The 23,156-nt window shown below is 35.4% G+C and overlaps 1 non-coding gene across 1 annotated transcript; it reads right to left on the reverse strand.

Annotated features, from left to right (window-relative positions):
- Positions 1 to 473: 473 nt before the first annotated feature.
- LOC140609643 (U6 spliceosomal RNA) lies at positions 474 to 577 on the reverse strand. The gene has a single exon (XR_012011396.1). It is a non-coding gene; the product is annotated as a U6 spliceosomal RNA (small nuclear RNA).
- Positions 578 to 23,156: the final 22,579 nt, after the last annotated feature.

The raw sequence follows: 23,156 nt of genomic DNA on the forward strand, positions 1-23,156 counted from the left end.
AATCATCTCATACAAATATCCAGAATCATGTTTACTCACATATCTAGGTACTGTGGCCAGCCAAGTTGACACATAAAATTACCCATCATATAAGGAGGGTTTGGAGAAGTAGGTCAGTATCTTTTACTTTCCTCTCTCTTTTGTTTTGTCTAAAGAGCCTCTCAAGGAACAGAGAGAAGAATGGATAATGGATATGAAGGAGAAAATGGGAAATATTCTGCATATACCACCTACTCACTTATAGCCTTGACCTTTATTCTGGAAATGCCTTTTTTATTGTTAGAATTACAGTTTGGTTAGGTGGAGGAATATTATGACATATTTGAGTTTAGTTTCTAAAAAACTATACTAATGTTTTAGTCATTTCTAAAATTATAGTCTAATGAAATTTTCTGAGATGTTTCTTTTTCTACTAGAATAACATAAGGAGGCTCCTGTCACAAGCATAAACGTGTGTGTGTGTATGTTTTAAGTAAAATATGGAACGTTTCATGAATTTACATGTCATTCTTGTACAAGGGCCTTGCTAATCTCTGTATCATTCCAATTTTAGTATATATGCTGCTGAAGCAAGCACATTAATGTGATTTTTATTAAACAATAAAAGCAGTACTGCAATTCATTCTCAGTTTAAAAGGAAAGACTTTCTTTTTAGATTTTATATTAGATAGTATCAGTTTTTTCAGATTTGTTTCTCAGATTAAAAAATTATTGTATATTATGTATTTTGAATAATCAGAAAGGAAATGTATAAATAAATATGGGTATATAATATAAGGATGTAAAGGGTATTTGCTATACAATCTAGATGGTGATTATTAATAATTCATATGAGAAATGATAAATGTTCTGAGTAAACAGCCATAGAAATGGAAAAGACAGCTTTAAGTCCTGTGATATTTAGTCTAGAAGCCTCAACTGTTTCTTCCTTGTGTAGTATAACATACTACATAAATAAATGGAGAGATAGTATGTTGATATTGATGTATACATAGCACATTGAAGTGGAGATATTTGTGGGGCAAAGGAAAAATCTTGTTTGAAACTTGGAAAAATGTTGTGGGGTTTATGTGTGTCAGCTGAGCACTCATTGTACACCAACTGTGGGAGGAATAATGGCAATGGAGAGGCTGCTTTAGAAAAGAGGAATGTACAAAGGAGAGCAAGCATGGATGGAGCTCTTGAAACCACTAATATTTAAGAGATACACAGAGAACTAAATAGACAAGGAATACTCAGAGAAATGAGAGAAAAACTAGAAAAGAGTCAAGAAACCCAAACAAAGAAAGGATTTTAAAGATGAGGTAGTTATCAAATAATTAGGAAAACAATGCTAACTTTAGTGAGAATAGTTTCAATAGATGGGATAGAAGCAGCAGGCTCAAGAAAGAATGTGAAATGAGGGACTAAAGATAAAGGCTGATAATTCTTTTGAGAAACATGGCTGTGAGAGAAAGGAGAAGGAAATGGAGCAGCAGCTAGAAATGGTGTTTAGAATTTTCTCCCCCCCCCCACTTCTTCTTCCTTTCTTTCTCCCTCCTATTCTCCTTCCTCTATTTTATCTTCTCTTCTCTTTTTGTTTTTCAATGAGACAAAGGAGTTAGGATAATGGTTTGCAGTCAAAGTTAAGATTCTGAAGGTTAGTTAATTCTAGAGGTTGATTAGACCCATGGTATGCCTTTGGAATTACACTGTGGAAGTGGAGGCAAAGATCTTCGGAATAGAGAAAGTCTATTAAGTAGCTCAGATGTAGGGTAAAATGTTGGATAGTTAAGGATGGAGACTGTGGATTAGATGACAATGCTCTCAGTAAATGTTGGAGAATGTCTAAAGATTAGAAGATGAGAGCAGCAGGTTCAGGTAAATGGATGTAAAGCCAAACATTATGAGATTAAAAGAAGAAGCTTCTTAAATGAAAATAAATGTGCAATAAATAGGAAGTGGCAGTAGAAAGCCAGAAAGATGCCATCCCTGCCTCCAGGGCTGAGATGTTCATGGTGACTTATGGGAGAATGTGCAGCCCATATTAGAGAAGTCAACATGAGAAGAACTGATTTGCCATCAAAGTTAGATTTCTGGTAAAAGAGAGCATAGAGGATATGCCCTGAGAGAGTTTAAAGATTCAAGGATATAGAGAATTTGAATTTGATTGGTTGTTTTGAGAATGGATTCTAAAGGTCCCTAACACCAGAAGTGGCAGCATTTGGAGGGAAAGGAATAGAGAGAAGGTGCGACACTAGGACTAATGAGCTTGATCTATAGTGACAAGATGGTTAGTGACATAGGAAGTTGTGAATTAACCAGAAGTGATGTAGATAGAATACCATGTAATTAGTGGAAATTTGGTCTTAAATAATTTTGATAGTGGCAGAGACCCAAGTTTTCAGAAATCTGATTTCATAGATATCCCTACTGGTACTGAGCTGAAGCATCTTGCCAGGAAGTCATTGGTGATCATTAAGCCCTCCTGTTGCTTCTTACCCTCTAGCATGTGCCAAATAGGTCCAGGCTTCAGGAGGAAAGAATAGTTGTTATAGTTAGTGGCAGTCAGTATAGTGACTAAATGTAGTGATTCCATTTTGCCCACTTCTCCCTCAGTGAGATCTATAGGAATCTGAGAGATGCTTATGAGAAACCTGTGGTTGATCAATGGAATTGTTGAGGAATGCTTATTTCCATCTGTTTCTCCACAGGAGCTAGCTAAAATTCCCCAGTAGCCTCGTAACTCAGAGTTAGTCCCTTTCAGTTCAAAGAGGGAAGAAGTAGGGATTTCCCAAAGGGAAAGGAGAATCCCCTGTTGCAGTCCCACTATTGTTCATAATCATAAACAAAGGGACAAAATTCCTTAGGTCAGAGTGAATTTTCATACCTTACACCAGAACTTCACTGGGCATGTATGCTCATACTTCAAACTGTTACCTCAGGAACTACATCTGGGAATTTATATTACTTTTTGCAGGTATGATAAGGTAAGATCTCATTCTTACCTAATAGATTGTGGTTCTTTTAAAAAAAATTATGTGGACTTATCTTTTTTTTTTTTTTTTTTTCAGAAATGACTCACATGGTATTTACTTCTTCTTCTTGCTTTTTACTTCTTGCTTTTCCTTGATATCTAAGTTGGGACTGTGAGAGCAAATACTTTGGTTACTACAGGCAATATTTCCAGGCAAGGAAAATCATTCCTGTCAATAGACATTTTATAGAATCCATAAGGGGAGCATACTCCTATTGTATTTGAGACAGGGTTTCACTAAGTAGAATAATCCCTAAGAAGGAAAGCTGAAAATGAAAATTATTAAAAATTTTCAATATCAATTTTTCAGCATATGTATTAGAGTATAGTTTGGAAACACTGAAAAAAAGACTCAAAATTGTACAAATGTATTGAGGAAACAGTAGGACAATGGTCCTAGCATCATCTTTCATCTTCAATTTAGAAAGTATTTTATGGGGGATCCCTGGGTGGCGCAGCGGTTTGGCGCCTGCCTTTGGCCCAGGGTGCGATCCTGGAGACCCGGGATCGAATCCCACATCAGGCTCCCGGTGCATGGAGCCTGCTTCTCCCTCTGCCTGTGTCTCTGCCTCTCTCTCTCTCTGTGACTATCATAAATAAATAAAAATTAAAAAAAAAAGAAAGTATTTTATGAAAGTTGTATTCTTATTCCAATGAGTCACTGTATTTATTGCAAGGACAGAAAGCTATTGATGACTCTTAACAAGGCCTATCTGGGCATGAGAGGATTCTGAGAAGATGGTACAGTAGGAAGCATTAAGAATCCATCTTCCCACTCATAAAATAGGTACACTGGCAGAATGTGTCTAATATAACTATTTTGGATCTCTGGAGCCTACCGAGGGCTTGCTACTTTCAGAGAAAAGCTTGGGCATTAATTTATGCCTAATTTCAGCCAATTTCAGCACTAATCATCTTCCCATCCCTACTCTTCAGCTGATGGCAGACAGCTGTGCACTTGTTCCTAAATCATCTTACACACAGTTTGCAGCAACCAGAGTGACAGCAAAGACACTGTCCTCCACGTATCAGGGACCTGTTCTCTTGATTGCTGATCGTTGCTTCTGATCATGGATGTGCAGACACAGAATTGGGTAGCTATTGATGCTACACCTCTGTTTATCTTTGGAAGCCCCTCCCCTTTCAGCTGAAGTGACTTCCAGGAGATTTAAAGGGCTGGCACCTCCTCCCCATTAACACACACAATTTACCTCTTTTTTTTTTTTTCTATTTTGGGAACCAGACATTAAAGACTAGGGTATTCAGGCAGCCCAGGTGGCTCAGCATTTTATCCGTCTTCAGCCCAGGGTGTGATCCTGGAGTCCAGGGATCGAGTCCCACATCAGGCTCCCTGCATGGAACCTGTTTCTCTCTCTCTTTCTCTCTCTCTCTCATAAATAAATAAATAAATAAATAAATAAATAAATAAATAAATAAATAAACAAATAAATAAATTCTTAAAAAAAAAACAAATAAAGACTAGGGTATTCAAAATCAATCATATATGAGGGAAATTGGAAAGTCACCACATATGGCCAGGGAAAGGTGCAGACTCAGTAAAGACCTCGTAAGGCCTTAAGTCCACACATCATACTGATCCTTGGCGTGGAGAAGCCTATACCAATCAAAACCAAACTAAACACCCCAGGAAACCATGGAGAAGGGGGAGAATATAATTTTCATGATTATCATATTATTAAATTCAAATGTCTCATTTTCAAATTAAAATCCAAGGCATATGAATAAATAGGAAATTATGTCCCATTCAAAGAAAGACAAGAAACCAACAGGAACTTTCCCTGAGAAAGACCTGATGGCAGATCTACTAGAAAAGGACTTTATAACAACTTTTAGCTCAGAGAACTAAAGAAATATGTGGAGAAATAAAAAAATGATGTATGAACAAAATGGAACTATAAATAAAAGATAAGAAACCTTAAAAAAAGCCAAAAAGAGTGGGACTTTCTTCCAGAAAACAAGGACTTGATTGTCAGGCCTATATTAGGTTCTGAACCTTAATGCCATGTATTTGTACTTGTTAAAAATTGTTTCAATGAAAACTATATTAGTAATATGAACTTCTGGTTTAGTTGGGAGTTCTTCCATTTGAAAAATGTGATATTTGCATGGAACTGTTTGAATCTTTGTTTTCTCAGTTTCCCCTCCACTGGATAGAATTGAAACTAGAATTTTCCCTTTTGTTAAAGGAATAAAAAGTGAATATGTTATTTGTAAATTGATGTTTAGTAACTAGAGATAAACTTGAAATACTAGAATACATTATAAGCCTAATCCTAGGTAGTCTTATGAAAATGTATCTCTTTTTATCTTCTGAACCTATCTATATTCACATTGCTCTTCAAGATATCTTAAGTTATATTTTTTCCTCTTTTCAGAGCTGCTTCTTTGGGGGCTACTTTTTTTTTTATTGAGGTGTAATTCATAAGGGGCTACTTTTCTGATAAGGCTTCTTATAACTATGGCTGGATGTTTTGTTCTAGTCTTCCAAGAAGGACCATTTTATTTTTTAAAGTCACTTCTAAAGTCATGTGGTCTTTAACTTTGGGGACTATTTTGCATATAAGTGCTAATGCAAATAAATTTAAATCCAAGTAGACCTCATCACATGTCACCCCATGAATGTTGACAATGGAAGGAATACCTTGCCTGTAGTATAATATCAGTTCTGGACTGAAAAGCTGGGGAAGAAAATTTTCTTTTTTGCATAAACCAGAAAAACCGCTATTGTGCAGTTTCCTTGTTGACCTCAGCAGATGAACTGAGCTGATAGTGTTATTTCAGATTCGTGAAATTATCTGAATCTTGGTTTGTGTAGACTTGCAATCTACATGCAATTTTAACTAAATCAGATAGCTTTTACATTTTCACTTTGTACGTAGGCTCTCCCCACCCTTTTCAACATCCATTAGTTAATTGATCTCTGTAAACTGGCATTGAAACATTACCACAATGTTTTGTTGCACCAATTTTATAAACTTTTACAGTGCAATATGTGTTATTTTTCCAAGACAAACCAAAGGTTAACTTCTCAAGGTTCTTGCTGCCTGCTTTAGCAGCATTTGATGGGAGGATCTTTTATATACATTTGTAATAGATGAAAAACCAGATTGCAAATCCTTTTTTTTTTTTTAAAGTTTAAACCATGTACCAAGTTTTTGGTCCAAATTGTGTAGGATAAGTTAAACTTAAACTGCATTCTATTAACCAATATGAGTGTATTTCTGTAAGCATAGTTATGTTGAAATAAAGTATTAAAAAGAAAAAAAAAGCCAAAAAGAAATTCTGGAGCTGAAAATTATAACAACTGAAATGAAAAATCTGCTAGAGAGGTTCAAGGATGGTTTTTGAGGAGGCAGAAGAAAGAATTGGTGAACTCGAAGATAAGACAATTAAGTTATAGGGATCCCTGGGTGGCTTAGCCAGGGTATGATCCTGGAGTCCTGAGATTGAGTCCCACATCAGGGTCCCTGCATGGAGCCTGCTTCTCCCTCTGCCTGTGTCTCTGCCTCTGTGTGTGTGTGTGTGTGTGTGTGTGTGTCTCATGAATAAGTAAATAAAATCTTTAAAAAAAAAACAAGTTATGGAATCTGAGGAACAGAAAGAAAAAAGATTGAGGAAAAGTAAACAGAGCCTAAGGGACCTGTGATACACTAGCAGGTGAATCAACCTATATGCATCGTAGGAGATACAGAGAAAGGAGGTGGTAGAGAGAATATTTGATGAAATAACCCAAAATTCCCCAAATTTGGTGAAAGATATGAATATAAACATCCAGGAAGCTTAACAAACTCAAAGTAGGATGAAGTTAAAGATACTTACACTGAGACATGTTATAATTAAACTGTTGAAAGACAATGAAAGGGATGCTTCAGTGGCTCAGTGGTTGAGCATCTGCTTCTGGCTCAGGTTGTGATCCTGGGGTCCTAGGATCAGTCCCACATCAGGCTCCCTTCAGGGAGCCTCTCTCTCTCTGACTATATCTCTGCCTCTCTCTGTGTGTCTCTCATGAATAAATAAATAAAATCTTTAAAACAAAGCACAGAGAAAATCTTGAAAGCAGTGAGAGAAAAATGATGCATCACATACAAGGGATCATCAATAAGGTAATTCATGGATTTCTCATTAAAAAACTTTGGAAACCAGGAGGCAGTTCCTGATATATTTAAAATGCTAAAAGAAAAAAAAAACTGTCAGTCAAGAATCTTATATCAAATATAACTGTCCTTTGAAAGTGAGGGAAAAAATGAAGACGTTATAAGATAAACCAAAGCCAAGGAATGTCATTGCCATTAGACTTGCCATATAAGAATTGGTAAAAGGAGTCTTTCAGGTTGAAATGAAAATACACTATATGGCAATTTAATGCCATATGAAGAAATAAAGATCATACTAAGAATAAATGCCTAAGCAATTATAAAAGCTAGTATTATTGTAATTATAGGGGAAAAACACACTGCTTCTGTGTCTCCTTTACTCTCACACTACTTCATACTCATTCACAACCGTCTGACACTAGGTATTTGGGTTTTCCACACATGAAACAATTCTCTGCAGCACCAACTGGGTGTCCTATGATTTAACTCAATTCTGATACTACCTACTTGGAGATAGCATCAGATCCCACAAGTTAAGCACTCAATTTCATAAGACTGCCCTTCTCCACACTACAGATGGCAATCACCAAGTCCCAGTTCTTCTGACTGATTGTTAAGTTAGGATTCCCAGAGCTGGGTTCAGTAATTTGTTAGAATTCAGGGAAACACTTTTGGTTACTGTTTTATTATAAAAGGATATGATAAAGAATACAGATTAACATCCAAACGAAAGAAATGCATATGGCAATATGTGAGGGAAGGGGCTCAGAGCTTCTATGCCCTGCTTGCGTGCAACATCTTCCCAGTACCTCCATGTGTTCAACAACAACAGAATAGACATTCTTTTCAATTACACATAAGACATTTTCCAGGATAAATCATATATTAGGTCACAAATTAAATCTCAATACATTTTAAAGGATACAGATAACTTTTTCAACCACAATGGGATAAAGTTAGAAATTAACAACAGAAAGAAAACTGAAAAAATTCACATACTTGTGGAAATTAAACAACATACTCTTCAACAGCCAATGAATCAAAAAAATTATTAGGAAAATTAGAAAATTTACTCAAAGTAAAATGACAATGAAAGTACAACATAGGGATCCCTGGGTGGCGCAGCGGTTTGGCGCCTGCCTTTGGCCCAGGGCGCAATCCTGGAGACCCGGGATCGAATCCCACGTCGGGCTCCCGGTGCATGGAGCCTGCTTCTCCCTCTGACTGTGTCTCTGCCTCTCTCTCTCTCTCTCTCTCTCTGTGACTATCATAAATAAATAAAATTAAAAAAAAAAAAAAAGAAAAAGAAAATTCTGTAAAAAAAAAAAAAAAAAAAAAGAAAGTACAACATACCAAAACTTATGGAACACAGTGAAAGCAGTCCTAAGAGGGAAATTATAGCTATAAATACATATATATAAAAGAAGAGAGAGGGCAGCCCAGGTGGCTCAGTGGTTTAGCTCTGCCTTCAGTCCAGAGGCTCCCTGCATGGAACCTGCTTCTCCCTCTGCCTGTGTCTCTGCCTCCCTCTCTCTCTGTGTCTCTCATGAGTAAATAAATAAAATATTTTTTAAAAAATAAATAAATAAAAGAAGAAAGATTTCAAATCTATTTTTACAACCTAAGAACTAGAGAAAGAAGAACAAACTAAATCTAAAGTTAAAGTGAGGAAGGAAGAAGTGAAGATTAAGAAGTAGAACCTTCACTTAACACCATATAAAAAATTAACACAAAATGTATCAAAGACTTAAGTGTAAGACCTAAAACTATAAGACTCTTGGAAGAAAACATAGGGCAAAGGATTCATGACATTGAATTTGGCAGTGATTTTCTTGTGTATGATGCCAAAGGCACAGTCCACAGAAGAAAACATAGACAAATAGGATTTTATGAAAATAAAAAATACCTGTACATCAAAAAAACAGTATTGATAGAATAAACAGGCAACCCCCAGAATGGGAGAACATATTTGCAAATCATATATCTGATAAAAGATTAATATCTAGACTATATAGATAATTTCTAAAACACAACAATATCAAAAATAAACAACCTGATAGAAAAATGGGCAAAGAACTTGAGAAGACATTTCTCCAAAGAAGATGTATAAATGACCAATGAACATGTAAAAAGATGTATATTATCACTAATTATTAGGGAAGTACAAGCCAAAACTACAATAAGATACCAGTTCATATCCATTAGGATGGCTATCATAAAAAAAAAAAAAAAAAAAGCAAAGCAGAAAAATAGTAATTGTTGGCCAAGATACGGGGAAATTGGAATTCTTGTGCACTGTTAATGGGGATGTAAAATGGTGTGGCCACTGTGGAAAATAGTATAATGGTTCTCAAAAAATAAAACATGGAATGATAGCATGATTCAGCAATTCTACTTCTGGGTATGTATCTGAAAGAACTGAAAGCAGAGTCTAAAAAGAGAATTTTGTATAACTATATTCATAGAGCATTATTCATAATAGCTAAAATGTGGGAGCAATGCAAGAGTCCTTTGCTGGATGAATCAATAAGCAAAATGTGATAGATATACGTATATATTACACAACCTTTAAACAGAAGGAAATTATGGCATATGCTCCAATGTGGATAAACATTGAAAACATTATTTTGAATGAAATAAGCCAGTCACAAAAAGACAAATACTGTATTATTCCATTTATGTGAGTTACTTAAAGTAGTCCAAATCATAGAGAAAGAATGTAGAAAGTTGGTGGTCAGGGGCTAGGGTAAGGGGGAATGGGAAGTTATTGTTTAATGGGTGCAGAGTAGGCAAGCCTGGAGGAAAGGGATGGCCTTAGTCTAGTAACCTTAGTAAAAACGTGTATATGACACAACAAAGTTCTGGCTAAATCTTACCTTTTGTAATATGGCTTAGTTTGTTCCTATAATCTAAATTTCAAATTACAGAAATCCCATAAGATATGCATAGATCTCTGTAGCTTTAGATGTATCTACATCTGTATTGATATATGTATTTATGTTTACATCTATATTTAAAATATATATTTACACATAACAATCTTTTAAAAATTCTACGCAATATATTTTTCAAAAGGAATGGGGACTTGGGCAGCCCCGGTGGCGCAGTGGTTTGGCGCCGCCTGCAGCCCACGGCGTGATCCTGGGCACCCGGGATCGAGTCCCCCGTCGGGCTCCCTGCGTGGGGCCTGCTTCTCCCTCTGCCTGTGTCTCTGCCTCTCTCTCCCTCTCTCGCTCTGTATCTCTCATGAGTAAATAAAACAAAATCTTTAAAAAAAAAAAAAAGGAATGGGGACTTTCATAAAAATAAAATAATAAAAAAAGAATAAAATGCTCTCTGATAAAACAAAAAAAATTAGACCTTCAATAAACAGGTATTATAAATATTATCAATGTTGTATAAGTTAAATAAGATGGAAATTAAAAATTGATTGTAGATATGGTTGTTACAAGATCATTGGTGGGCTAAAGGAGACTTTTAGAAGGATGGTGACAGAAGCCAAACTCACCGGATTGAGAAACGAATGAACCTAAGGAAGTCATGAGTATAAATTATATAATACATCCAAGAAAATCAATGATAAAGATCAGGAGGGAAGTAGGCAGTAGTTTGTATAGTGTGTAGGAGGAAGGATTTTCTTTTTTACTTTTTTCTGAATACGAAGACTGAAAGCCTGTTTGTAGAAGAGGGAAAGGAGATCCGGGAAAGAGAGATTTTGAAAATAGAGATAATGAGGATAAGTTGCTGGTCAAACACCTCAGAAGAGATAAGAAGAACTAGATTTAGAACACAGATTAGCCTGCCACGGATAAAGAGCATTCTTTCTTGAAAGATAGGTTGCAAGGCCAAGAGGATGGGTATCATTCCTGGAAGGTTAGAGGTGTAAAGGTTGAAGGAGTTCATATTTGAAGGCCTATCCTCTGTGAGACAGGAAGCAGAGGTATTTCTGAAAGATGAGAGTCATAATCCTGAGACAGTGCTAGAGATTTGAGATAGTCTGTTAGAAAAATGTGAATTGGAGTTTATCAGAAACAAGACAAATGAAAATAAAAGGACAAAAATAATTATATAGCTAAGTTACAATTTTCTGTCAAAAGCTAATTTGAAAATGCTAGCACTTCATCTATACTACCAAAACTCATTGGGTCCGGAATGTGAAAATTTATTTTTAATAGCAAATACAATCAAAAATTTATGTAAGTCATGTTGACATTTCTATGCATGACTCAGATCCACGTATGTGAAAAAAATCATACTCTATTTGCTTGCCACGAAAACAAAATGTCAGAAATGGGCAGTATGAGAGCAGATATGGTGTTGAAAATCTAATTTACTGAGAAATAGTTAACTGAAATAAATAGGAGCAAGCTCCACAGATGGACAGACTGGATTTGTATCAAGGCTTCTACTTACAAGGCAAACTTCTTCTGTCTTCTCCCTTTTATGTGGAAAATAGTATTATCTTCATTGGGGTATTATGAGAAATATGGAATAATTCAAAATACTTATTTTTTAAAACAGTACTTGCATATTAAGCATTGAATAAATTTTAGATTTTTCTCTCTCTCTCTTTTTTTCCTAATAACAGTTTAAAGGAAAAATGAGAATAGAAATCTTTGCCCTCCAGTGGAAGGTTTATACAAATAATATTTCTGTTGTTCCTGCTATACTCCTAAATGAGGAGTTTGTTAGACTATGGAAAAGCTCCCCTCCCAGCAATGTATGGCTAACAGCAAAAAGCAGTGCATCCCTTTGGGCTAGATGCGAGGACCACTTCTGGCAAGGAAGAAAGAGGAAGAAAACACTTGCTAGTCCACATCCTCGAAGGTAAATCACAATACTTGCCTGGATTTCAATGGGAAAAGAGGCTAACAGTCAACCCATAGTTTTATTCTACTAGAAATCAGTAGATCAATGAGTAAAGCTCTATCTTTCTACAAAAGTAAGAGGATTGAGAGTAAAAGTCATTTTTCTAACTTCCCAAGCTTCAAATGAACATAGAAGCAAGCAAATAATGAATCAGAAGACACAAAAGTGAAGTTTTGTATATTGAGAAGTATATGCAAGGTAACATAACCTGAGCAACACTTGGAGAATTTCCTAAAAAACACTTTTTTTTCTTTGGTCTGAGACCTCCAGAGTTAGCCTTGATTATACTTAATCCTTAAGTTCCTTAAAATATTCTTTCTAAATCAAGAGCATTGATTGATTTTTATTTTTTTTCTTTGTAATCAGTTAGTGATATGTTTATGTTAACAAGGCTCTGCAGATGAGGATAAAAGGTCTAATTCAAGGTCCTCTTCTTGGATCATCATAGAACTCCCTCCTCATTATGGAATTCAGTACATTGTTGAGATAAACATTCTGTTTTCTTTAATTAGGAAATTAGTGTGGTAAACCAGTAGGTAAATTAACTATAAGCAAGAAGACTTGCTTACAATGAACTGTGTTACTTGACTCAAAATTCACCTTGCCTCTCAAAGCTTCAGGTAAAAGAGCAAAACAGTACCTACTCCTGGAATTGTGAGGTTCAAACAGGACAATGTGCTTATGAAATCTCTTCATATCTGAAAGACTATAAAATATGAAATATTATTATAATAATATTTACTAACATCTAGTTTTAAAATAACTCGGTACTTTAAGAAGTGACCCCAGGAAGAAAGTTTGGCTCTAGTAAAAAATATCAGTGTCAAAATTAAACTTTCAAAAACACATAGGAAATAGTTCCAAATGACTTTTATAAAAAAAACAAAAACAAACTGAAAATGTTCACAAACTCTAGTCACTGATAATTCTTTGTAGCCTAAGTTTTACTGTTGTAAGTTTTCAAAAATAATCAGCAACTTGCAGTTAAAAATGGCAATCTAAGAATATATGCTAACATCTCTCATTTTTCTGAAGGCCATGAAATGACCAAAGAGAGAGAGAAAGAGAGAGAAACAAGAGAATAAATCCATATCTGCTCTAAGGCATAAAAAAAGAGATCGAATAACCAATAATTTCTGCAACTTACAGGCTTGAGTGGCTCAGTTGGTTAAGCATCTTCTTCTTGGTTTTGGCTCAGGTCATGATCTCAGGGTCCTGAGACTGAGATTGAGCTGCTTTGGGCTCGTGCTCAGTGGGGAGTCTGTTTCTCTCCTACTCCCTTTATCCCTCCCCTTCCTCTCTCATTCATAAATAAATAAATAAATAAATAAATAAATAAATAAATAAATCTTCTAAAAAATTTATTCAAGCTATAAAGGATTCACATTTGATTTCAAGGAGAAACCAGAGCAAACCATAAGTAAACTACAAGTGAAACTGTTCTTCAGTAGACATAGGAAAAGAACTGACAAAGACAAGTAAAGGTAACTGATTTTTTTCCCTAGTTCATCCTAGAGAAATTCTAAGCTCAGAGACAGCAAGAACAAGATGTATTACTCTCAGGATCTCAAAATTGGGAAAGAACAACTTTCTAAAAATATAAGAATCTCCTGAGGGTGGGAAAGGAAGGAGGATATTCAGATGCATGTACTGGAGAGAATGAGAATAGTATTTCTAGGATGCTGTTAAAGACTCTGGGGAAAGGGCAGAAATTGAACAGTTTTTTGACTTCTGCACTATTGAAATTTGGGGCTGGGCAACGTGTGTGTGTGTCTGTGTGTGTGTGTGTAGGACTGTCCTGTATATCATAGTATTTTTGCCTTCTTCAGCTTATACTCACTAGATGCAGTAGCTCCCCCACCCCTATCAAACTGTGACAATTAAAAATATCTGTAGATGTTGCCTCCAGATTTATATGTTAGATATTTGTTTATTAATCTAACATCTGTTAGATTTGCTAGTTATTCATGGCAATATTGTGATTTATAAGAAATATGTATTTGGTCAATTCTCATATTTATTTGGTCTTCTCCACAGTTCTTGGCTCACAGCTCTCTAACCCACCGGAATTTCCTAAGTGTTAAGAATGATGAAGGTGTCTTGTTATATTAAGGAGGTGATTTTTGGAAAGCACCTAAGGATGGGGGCTGCTTGCCAATGGAACTAACTCTGTGATTAGAAGGTTGGAACTTTCTAGCTCACCCCTGACCCCTTGGGAGGGGAGAGGGACTAGAAGTTGAATCAAATGGCCAATGAGTTAATCAATCATGCTTATGTAATGCAGCCTCCATAAAAATCCAAAAAAAGAGGATTCAGGGAGCTTCCACACTAGGGAAGTAGAAGGTTTCCATGTGCCATTGTGTGGGGACCCCAAGCTCCACAAGGACATAAACTCCTTTGCTGGAGACCTCGCCATATGTAACTCTTCATCTGGCCGATGATTCATATGCTTTACTATACTTTGTAATAAATTGGTAGTCTGGTGAGTAAACACATTTTCCTTAGCTCTGTAAACGATTCTAGCGAATTAATTGAACCTAAGGAGGGAATTGTGGGAACCTATGATTTATAGCCAGTTGGTCAGAAGTACAGTTAACAAACAACCTGATCTTGTGATTAACATCCTAAGTTGGAAGCAGTCATTGGAACCCCTAATTTGTAACCAGTAGGTCAGAAGCACAGGTAATAACCTAGGCTTGCAGGAAGCGAGGGTGGCTCCGTGGTTTGGCTCGCCTTCAGCCCAGGGCCTGATCCTGGAGACCTGGGATGCGAGTTTCATGTCGGGCTCCCTGCATGGAGCCTGCTTCTCCCTCTGCCTGTGTCTCTGTCTCTGTCTCTCTGTTTCTCTCTGTCTCTCATGAATAAATAAATAAAATCTTTAAAAAAATAATCTGGGCTTGCAGCTGACACCTGAAGTGGAGGGTAGTTTTGTGGGACTGAGCCCTTTACTTGTGGAATCTGATTCTACCTCTGAGTAGACCATATTAGAATTGAGTTGAACTCTTGGACACTCTGCTGGTATCTGAGAATTGCTCGTTGGTGTGGGGAATCCTACACACACACACACACACACACGTTGCAATTGGGTCCAAGAACCTAGTTTATTCATCCTGATTATGTTCTTGGCTTTTCTTTTGTGAGCCTTCATTATCTTTCCATATTTTTCACCTGAATGCTAGATTGACTGGTAATCACCCATCATGGATTTTCTCTGCAGTTCTGTAAGTATATTTCCCCAATGGACCTCTTACCTAATGGAAGGCTGTTATGGAAACTCTCAGTGAGGGGAGAATACGGCCATGTAGACTTCCTTTCAGGATGAGTAGGCATATAGTAGACAGGTGTCTTGACAGTCTCACATTTGGTAAGAAAAAGAGAAAGAAGGAGGTTAATCTGAGGGTAAAGAGCAAGCAAAGTTATCTTTCCTTTTTAAAGTAATTTCCTTTTTATCCATTATGGGCTATCCATTTTCCTGGTTTTTGCTTTTTTCAGAATTTTCTATTTGTCATTGATAGCCAACCTATAAATCCTATCAGAAAAGATCCTGCATTTTATTTTTGAAGCAGATTATAAACATTATCCTAGAGGTAAACAACTACTATACATAGTTCAATATGATAGGGATGGGAAGTGTTATTTCTGTTCCAGCTACCTTATAAACATATCTTTAAGTTATCTTTAATTAACCAGCTAATATATAAATATATAGTATAATTAGCTATATATTAGTTTTATTAATTGGATAATAATTCCTCACTTCACTTCTCATTCTTGTGCTCATTCAATTTGAGCTTGGAGTTTTTCTGGGTCTCTGCTAGGAAGAGAGTTTTCAACTTAGTAGTTTTTTTCTGTAGATTAGGTTTCTTTCTTTTGGTTTCTCTGTCAGTTTTATCCCACCTACTTTCTATTTACAGAAAACCCTCAGAAATTTTTTGTCCACTACTGACACCCTTTCCTTTCTGGTTTTAATCTTGTAACTTCTTTTTTTTTTCTTTCACTGTCATTTCAGTGTGATTTTGGGAGAAAGGGTTTCTCAATGCTCTTGAACCAATTCTCTCGCTTCAACCTGTGGAACTTTCTGAGTCTTTGCTTGAGCTATTTATTCCTCCTGGCAGAAATATATATTTTTTTCAATATTTCCTATCCTCTAAAGTATTAGTTTTTAACTTCCTTCAAGATATGAGCTCCAAAGCCACTCCTTTTCCAATCAATGATTGTTCTCTTACCTGAGCTGTATAACACATATTCTCTTCTATTTTTTGGAACTTATCATGCTTATATTGCTGCTTAACCTTACTTATTTTTTCAGGTCTATATACTTATCTCCCCCAAAAGAATTTCTGTCCTGTGGAAGCAAATACTACTTAAGAATTTTTAAGTCTTTCTTGTTATAAATGTGATGCCTTATTCCAATAGGTGCTCAATAAATATTTTAAAAATCAACTTTATTTTTAAAATCATGTAATTTCATGTGTCATTTATTATAAGGATTTTGTTGATACAAAGCATTCACTTGTTGGACAGTGTGTTTATTTCCACAAAAAAGTAAAAAAGGCTGAATTTCCAGTTTTGCTGATTTGACATTATAGGAAACTTATTTTTTAAAAAATATTATCATTATTTTTTAAATATTTTATTTATTTATTCATGAGAGACATAGACTGAGAGAGAGAGAGTCAGAGACACAGGCAGAGGTAGAAGCAAGCTCCATGCAGGGAGCCTGATGTGGGACTTGATCCCGGGACTCTAGGATCAACACCCTGGACCAAAGGCTGGTGTTAAACCGCTGAGCCACCCAGGGATCCCCGAAACTTATTTTTTTAATCTCAGTTTTATACTTTGTGTTTTGATTGGACAAGGCAGTATCTCCCACAATTATAGATAATTATCACTATATTTGAAGAATGATGATAATTTATAAAAATAAAATCTTAAAAAGTCATTGGATTATTACAACTGGTAAATAAATGTTCTCTCTACTACTAACAAGGCCTAATTATGTCCTTTACTAGTCTCATAACATGCTTGAGATTTGGAGGATATTTTGAATCTACAAAATGTGACACTCATCCCAAAATGAATAATTAAAAGAAATAAATGCAGACTTCAAACATCTGCCTCTATAACATATTTTCAACAGCACTCTTTCACTTTTGCAAACTGTTGGATAAATCCCGTCTGCTCTCAGAGCTTAGACTCTGTGCTATTTTCCTTTTTCTCTAATCTGTGTTATCTTCACACCTTACCACTGCTAGATTTCTAGAAAATAGAAAATAAATAAACCACCAGAACCATTAGCAGCTAAAGAAAAATCAAATAAAAATAAGGAAGCAAAGAAAAGTCAAATAAAATAACTAAATTCCAAGCCAGATAAACCCACTTGCAATAATGGGAACCTTTAAACAAAAATTAAAATCAGTGTATCAAACCTTATACATCCAGATGAGATTCATCTCTTTAGTTTCTTTAGAAAAAACATTGTAACCTGAATAACCAGGGAAGAAATAACAATACTTGAATTATGTTAGAATCTTGATTTCATCTGTTACAATTAAAAATTACCTATATGAAGGCTCTAGCATCTTGATATACCATGATTTAAATCTACAGTTTCTTAAAAAATAAAAATAATAAAATAAAATAAAATCTACAGTTTCTTTCCTTATTAACAATTTAATGGTAGTAGAAAAATTTTATTGGCTGCATTCCAGCACTTAATGGTTTACCATATGCTTGTTTTCTCTCTTTCTTTCTTTTAGATTTATTTATTTATTCTAAGAGAGAGAGAGCAAGAATGAGAACATGAGCAGGAGGGACAGAGGGAGAGGGAGAAAGAATCCTAAGCAGACTCTAATATGAGCATGAAGCCCCACATGTTGCTCATCTCAGGACCCTGAGATCATGACCTGAGCTGAAACCAAGAATGGGATGCTTAACCAACTATGCCACCCAGGCATTCTGCCCATGTGCTTTCTTTCTTATTAACTCATTTGTTTTTATAGATACAGATATATTTTATTTTTTTAAGATTTTATTTATTCATGAGAGACACAGACTGGAGAAAGAGAGAGAGAGGGAGGCAGAGACACAGGCAAAGGGAGAAGCAGGCTCCATGCAGGAATCCTCCATCCTGGGACCCCAGGATCACAGCCAAAGGCAGATGCCCAATCACTGAGCCACCCAGGCATCTGGACATAGACATATTTTATAGATATAACTTAAAAGCAGGCAAGGCAAATATCAAGTAAACATTGGTTTTTATATATGAGGAAACAGAGGTTCTTATATGGTAATTATGTCATTACATTATTAGTAGATTGCAAGACATTTCTTTTTATAGAACTACATTTTATTGAAATATAAATTTGTGTTTTGTTTTCCTGGTATTTCCTTTTAAAAATTTAAATTCAATTGATTAACATAGAGTGTATTATTAGTTCCAGAGGTAGATTTCAGTGATTCATCAGTGTTGTAGAACACCCAGTGCTCATTATATCCCATGTCCTCCTTAATGCCCATCACCTCGTTGCCCAGTCCCCATCCCCTCCCATCCAGCCTTCAATCTTCAGTTTCTTTCCTATATTAAGAGTCTCTTATGATTTGTCTCCCTCTTTGATTTTGTCTTTATTTTTCCCTCCCTCCCCCTATGCTACTGTTTTGTTTCTTAAATTCCATATATGAGTGAGATCATATGATAATTGTCTTTCTCTGACTTATTTCGTTTAGCATAATATCCTCTAGTTCCATCCACATTGTTGCAAATGGCAAGATTTTTATTTTTGATGGCTGAGTAATATTCCATTGTGTATATATCCCTCATCTTCTTTATCCATTCATCTTTTGATGAATAGGCTCTTTCCATAGTTTGGCTATTGTGGACATGCAATAGACATGTTAATCTCAGCTAATGAACTCATAAGTTGACTATATGTTTATGATAATCTGCAGTGATAGACTCTGGATAATATTTAAAAAGAGGAACGATATATCTCTTCCTCAGAATTTTGGTATAAGGTACTGAGAAACCTAAGTCATTCAGAATTCGGCTCTAGAATTTATGGGTGATAATTACAGAGTTGAGCAGATACCCAGGTTGAGTTGAGGTAAAAATGGGTAAGCAGAGAAAGATGATAAAAAATATTACAGATTGAACATATTCATAGAGTAAAATTAAGAAAAACAGTTCAGGCAGTTCTTGAAAGACAAATAATTGGTTTCCAGTTTTGCAGTCCTTGGTCACAAGAAGCCCAACTATCTATGCTTCATTTTCTGTTTTAGTACTTTAGGATATTTTGTATTCTTTGATAAACCTCTTTTATTTTGTTAATTTGAGTAGAGGTTGCTTCTTGCAATAAAGGATCCTTGTCAGGAACAATGATTTAGATTATCCTGTACCACTTAGAGCATCGTTTGCTAAGGGCTCAAAGTGACAAAGACAACCATATGATATATTAAAGGGAGCAATGTAGTATAAGCTTCTACCTTGATAAATATGGAATTCAAATATTTTGTAAGTTTGATATTGGAGAGGTTTGACACTGTTTTATTTAAAAAGGAAGCAATATTTAACTGAAACAATAAAATGAAACCTACCTATTAACTAATCCATAAGTGATGTATTGCTTTTTAGTACTCTTTTATTGTTTTAATACTCTTTCATTCATTGTCTTCCAATAAAGAAAAACTGGGTCAATTATGGGGCTGTGAGAAGCATTCGTACTTCAATTATATACTTTTGAAAATTATGTTTTAGAAAATTGTACATACTGAGACATATAAAATAGTGGGGATTTTCTAGAATCTGGAAAAGCAAAATTTTTCCTTTTCAAAACAAATGTAATTAGATGAAGTAGAAAGTTTTAGCAGTAACATTTAGGAGACATGCCTATACCACCAGTAAGCAAACCATGCACAAAACCAATAGCACTTGCACACAAATAGTGAGTTTTTTTAGTGATTTGATTTCCTGTCCCTTTCTTGGAACACATTGGATTCAGCCTCTGGATTTTCCCTAAGATTCCTCCACCATGTGTTTAAACATCTTTTGGTAAAAAGTTGTTTGCTATTTTTAAAAAGAATATGTTTATTTATAAGGGTAAGCTTGAACACATGTATATTAATAAGTACAGGATAGAAAAATGTGTTCTTTGCTAATCTTGAGAAAGAAAAATCATTATCTGTGCCTTAGCCTTAAATTTACTAATCTTAGTCCTTTTGAAGACTTGTACTGTATGATAAGAATGAAACTAGTTTGGATTTTGAGACTCAGGGTGAGTGCCTCTCTTTGCTTTCTGATATTTGCTGATATTTGTTGGAAGTGATGAGAAGCCTTTGGAGAGCTGTTACTTTTCACAGCACTGGCTTCCTAATCTGTAAAACAATAACCTCATTCTTGTATTCTCTTCTTAGATATTAACATAATACTGATTATTTAAAATCCATTTCTTACTTCCTGAAAAATTTAAGTGGCTTCTGTCAAAGTGAAAAAGAAGTAGGGTAAAAAAAATATCCCAAACCACATTAATGTAGAATTAAAGATGCAAGTGATAAAGTAATGATTATATTTTTAAATGCCTTACTGAGGAAATCACAAAATATTTTTCAGTAGGTCAATACAAAGATTTATCTATAATGGGCTACATATAATCTCATTATTTTTAGGAAATTAGTTCATCAGCATATAGTCCATACCACTCCCTGCTGGAGCTCTCAAAAAATTCTCAAGATTTTTATTTGGGGAACGCAAATGGAATATTTGTGTGATGATATTTTTTCAGTTTAAGTAATTTAATAATTTGGACTTTGATAAAAAGCTTAGAACTTAAATTCAAACATTTTGTAGTAAAAATTCTACAGGACATTTACTATAATTTGCAAATATTTTAAAGATTTTATTTATTTGAGAAAGAGAGAGAACATGAGTGGAGGGAAGGGCAGATAGAGAGGGAAAAGTAGACTCCCCCTGAGCAGGGAGCCCAACTGGGCTGGATCCCAGGACCCTGAGATCATGACTTGAGCAGAAGGCAGATGCTTAACCAGCTGAGCCACCCAGGTGCCCCCTAGTTTTCAAATATTTTAAATCTCAGAAACAATATAATTATATTAAGTTCTATGGAAAAGTATTGTATTTGTGAGATATCATTTCTTACAATGGCCACAGCAACCCCTGATATCCCATGTACTCTTTTGCAATGTGACTTTGCCCCCTTGTCTATCATGAGATGGAGTATACTTCTTTCCTTGAATTTGGCCTTCCTGGTTTGTTTTGACCAATAGAAAGAAAATTCTAAGCCTAGTACTTAAGGGGTCTTGCAGATTCTGTTTCACTCATTGGGAAGCCTATGGCCATGTAAAGAATTCAAGGCTACTTTAACAGAAAAGGTATGTGAGGATACCCTTGAGGATAAAAGGTCACATGGAAGAAAAAGAAAGGATCTTAGCTGAAAACCAGCACTAACTGCTAAGGCTGTGAATGAAGCCATCTGAGATGTTCCATCCCTAGCTGAATTCCCAGCTGAATGTGGCCACATGAGTGAATCCAGTCAACAATAAGTGGAATAGAAAATCAACCCATAGAATTGAAATAAATAAAAGATCATTGTTGTTTAACTAACTTTTAGGGTGGTTTATTATGAAGCAGTAGATAACTCATGTGAGTTTTTGGCAAATATTTTTTTCCTAGTCCGTGGCTCATCTTCTCATTCTCCTTAACAATGTCTTTTGAAGAGCAGAAAATTTTAATTTAATGAAGTTCTGCTTATCAATTCTTTCTTTTTTGAACCATGCTTTTGGTGTTGTATCTAAAAAATCAACATCAAACTCTGGGTCATCTAGACTTTATCTTATCTCTGAGGAGTTTTATAGTTTAGTGTTTTGCATAGGAGTCTGCAATCCATTCCAAGTTAATTTTTATAAAGAGACTAAGTTTGTGTCTAGGTCGATTTCTTTTCCCCCTATGGAGATGTTGTTCTACCACCAGTTGTTAAAAATATTATCTTTTCTTTGTTATATTCTGAAAGAGGCTACTTTTTAATAATAATAAAAAAAACAGTATAACAAACAACGTAATTAAACTTTATGTGGCAATGGTGTGTGTGTGTGTGTGTGTGTGTGTGTATGTGTGTTACTATGTAAATGCTTCCTTACTATAAATGTGTGCAAACAATAGTCCAATTTAAAAGATATATCTGAAGAAGAGCAGACAGGAATGGCTAACTCTCTGGCTTTAATTATGGGATATCCAGTGAAAGTCTCATAGTGATATTTCCTGGGTCTCTTCAATAGAACACAGATTAAATCTTGTGTCATTTAAGTGAATTAAGGGATAGAGGCCATAAAAGGAAGTATACTAAGGATTCCTCAATCTTTAATTTATTTCATATTTTGTTAGGTAGTGAAGAACTTTCTAGATTTCCTCAATGTGGTAAGGTTCTCAATTCTGTTCCCATTCTTAAAGAAAGCATTTTAAGAAATCCATGGGGCTCCCCATGCAGGGAATATGAGCCAAGATCCCCAACAGAAATGGGGACATCCAGTGGGAATTCACCCACTTCCAAGGGAGTGTCCCTTCCCACCTGGGGAATACCTGGAGCATTACTCTCCTACTTGTAAATCAGTGTGGTGTTTGTGGATATACATGAATTTTTCTTGAAATTATGGTGATGACTAACTGCTCCAGGTTGCCAAGGTCTGCTTATGACTTCAGATGACAAAATTCCTGATTGTATAATTGACTGTAGTATTTATTTTCTGCTTCCATCATATAGTTCTGAGAAATCAGCTTCCCACCTTTGGCTTACATCATGTTTCCACTTCTTCAGAGTCTCAACTATGAAGGAAAAAGAGAGATAAGGGGGTGGAGAAGGCACAGGAGTAAAGGACAGTGGGAGAGAGGAAGGAAGGAAGGAAGGAAGGAAGGAAGGAAGGAAGGAAGGAAGGAAGGAAGGAATAAAGTTGAGAGATCAGTGAGTAGGGAGATGGATAAATAAAATCTCAGCTTAGATGTAGTTTTAGATTTTGTTTTTGAGGCTTCTTCTGGCTTGTCAAATTTTATGGTCTCTTTGCCAAATCTCCTAAATATGAATCCAAAACAGCATGTTTCTTTAATGTGTATTATTGCTGAGTTGTTTTGTGGCTTTGTCGTAAGGCCTAGTTTC

The sequence above is a fragment of the Canis lupus genome, chromosome 18, assembly GCF_048164855.1.
Source record: "Canis lupus baileyi chromosome 18, mCanLup2.hap1, whole genome shotgun sequence".
Lineage (NCBI taxonomy): Eukaryota > Metazoa > Chordata > Mammalia > Carnivora > Canidae > Canis > Canis lupus.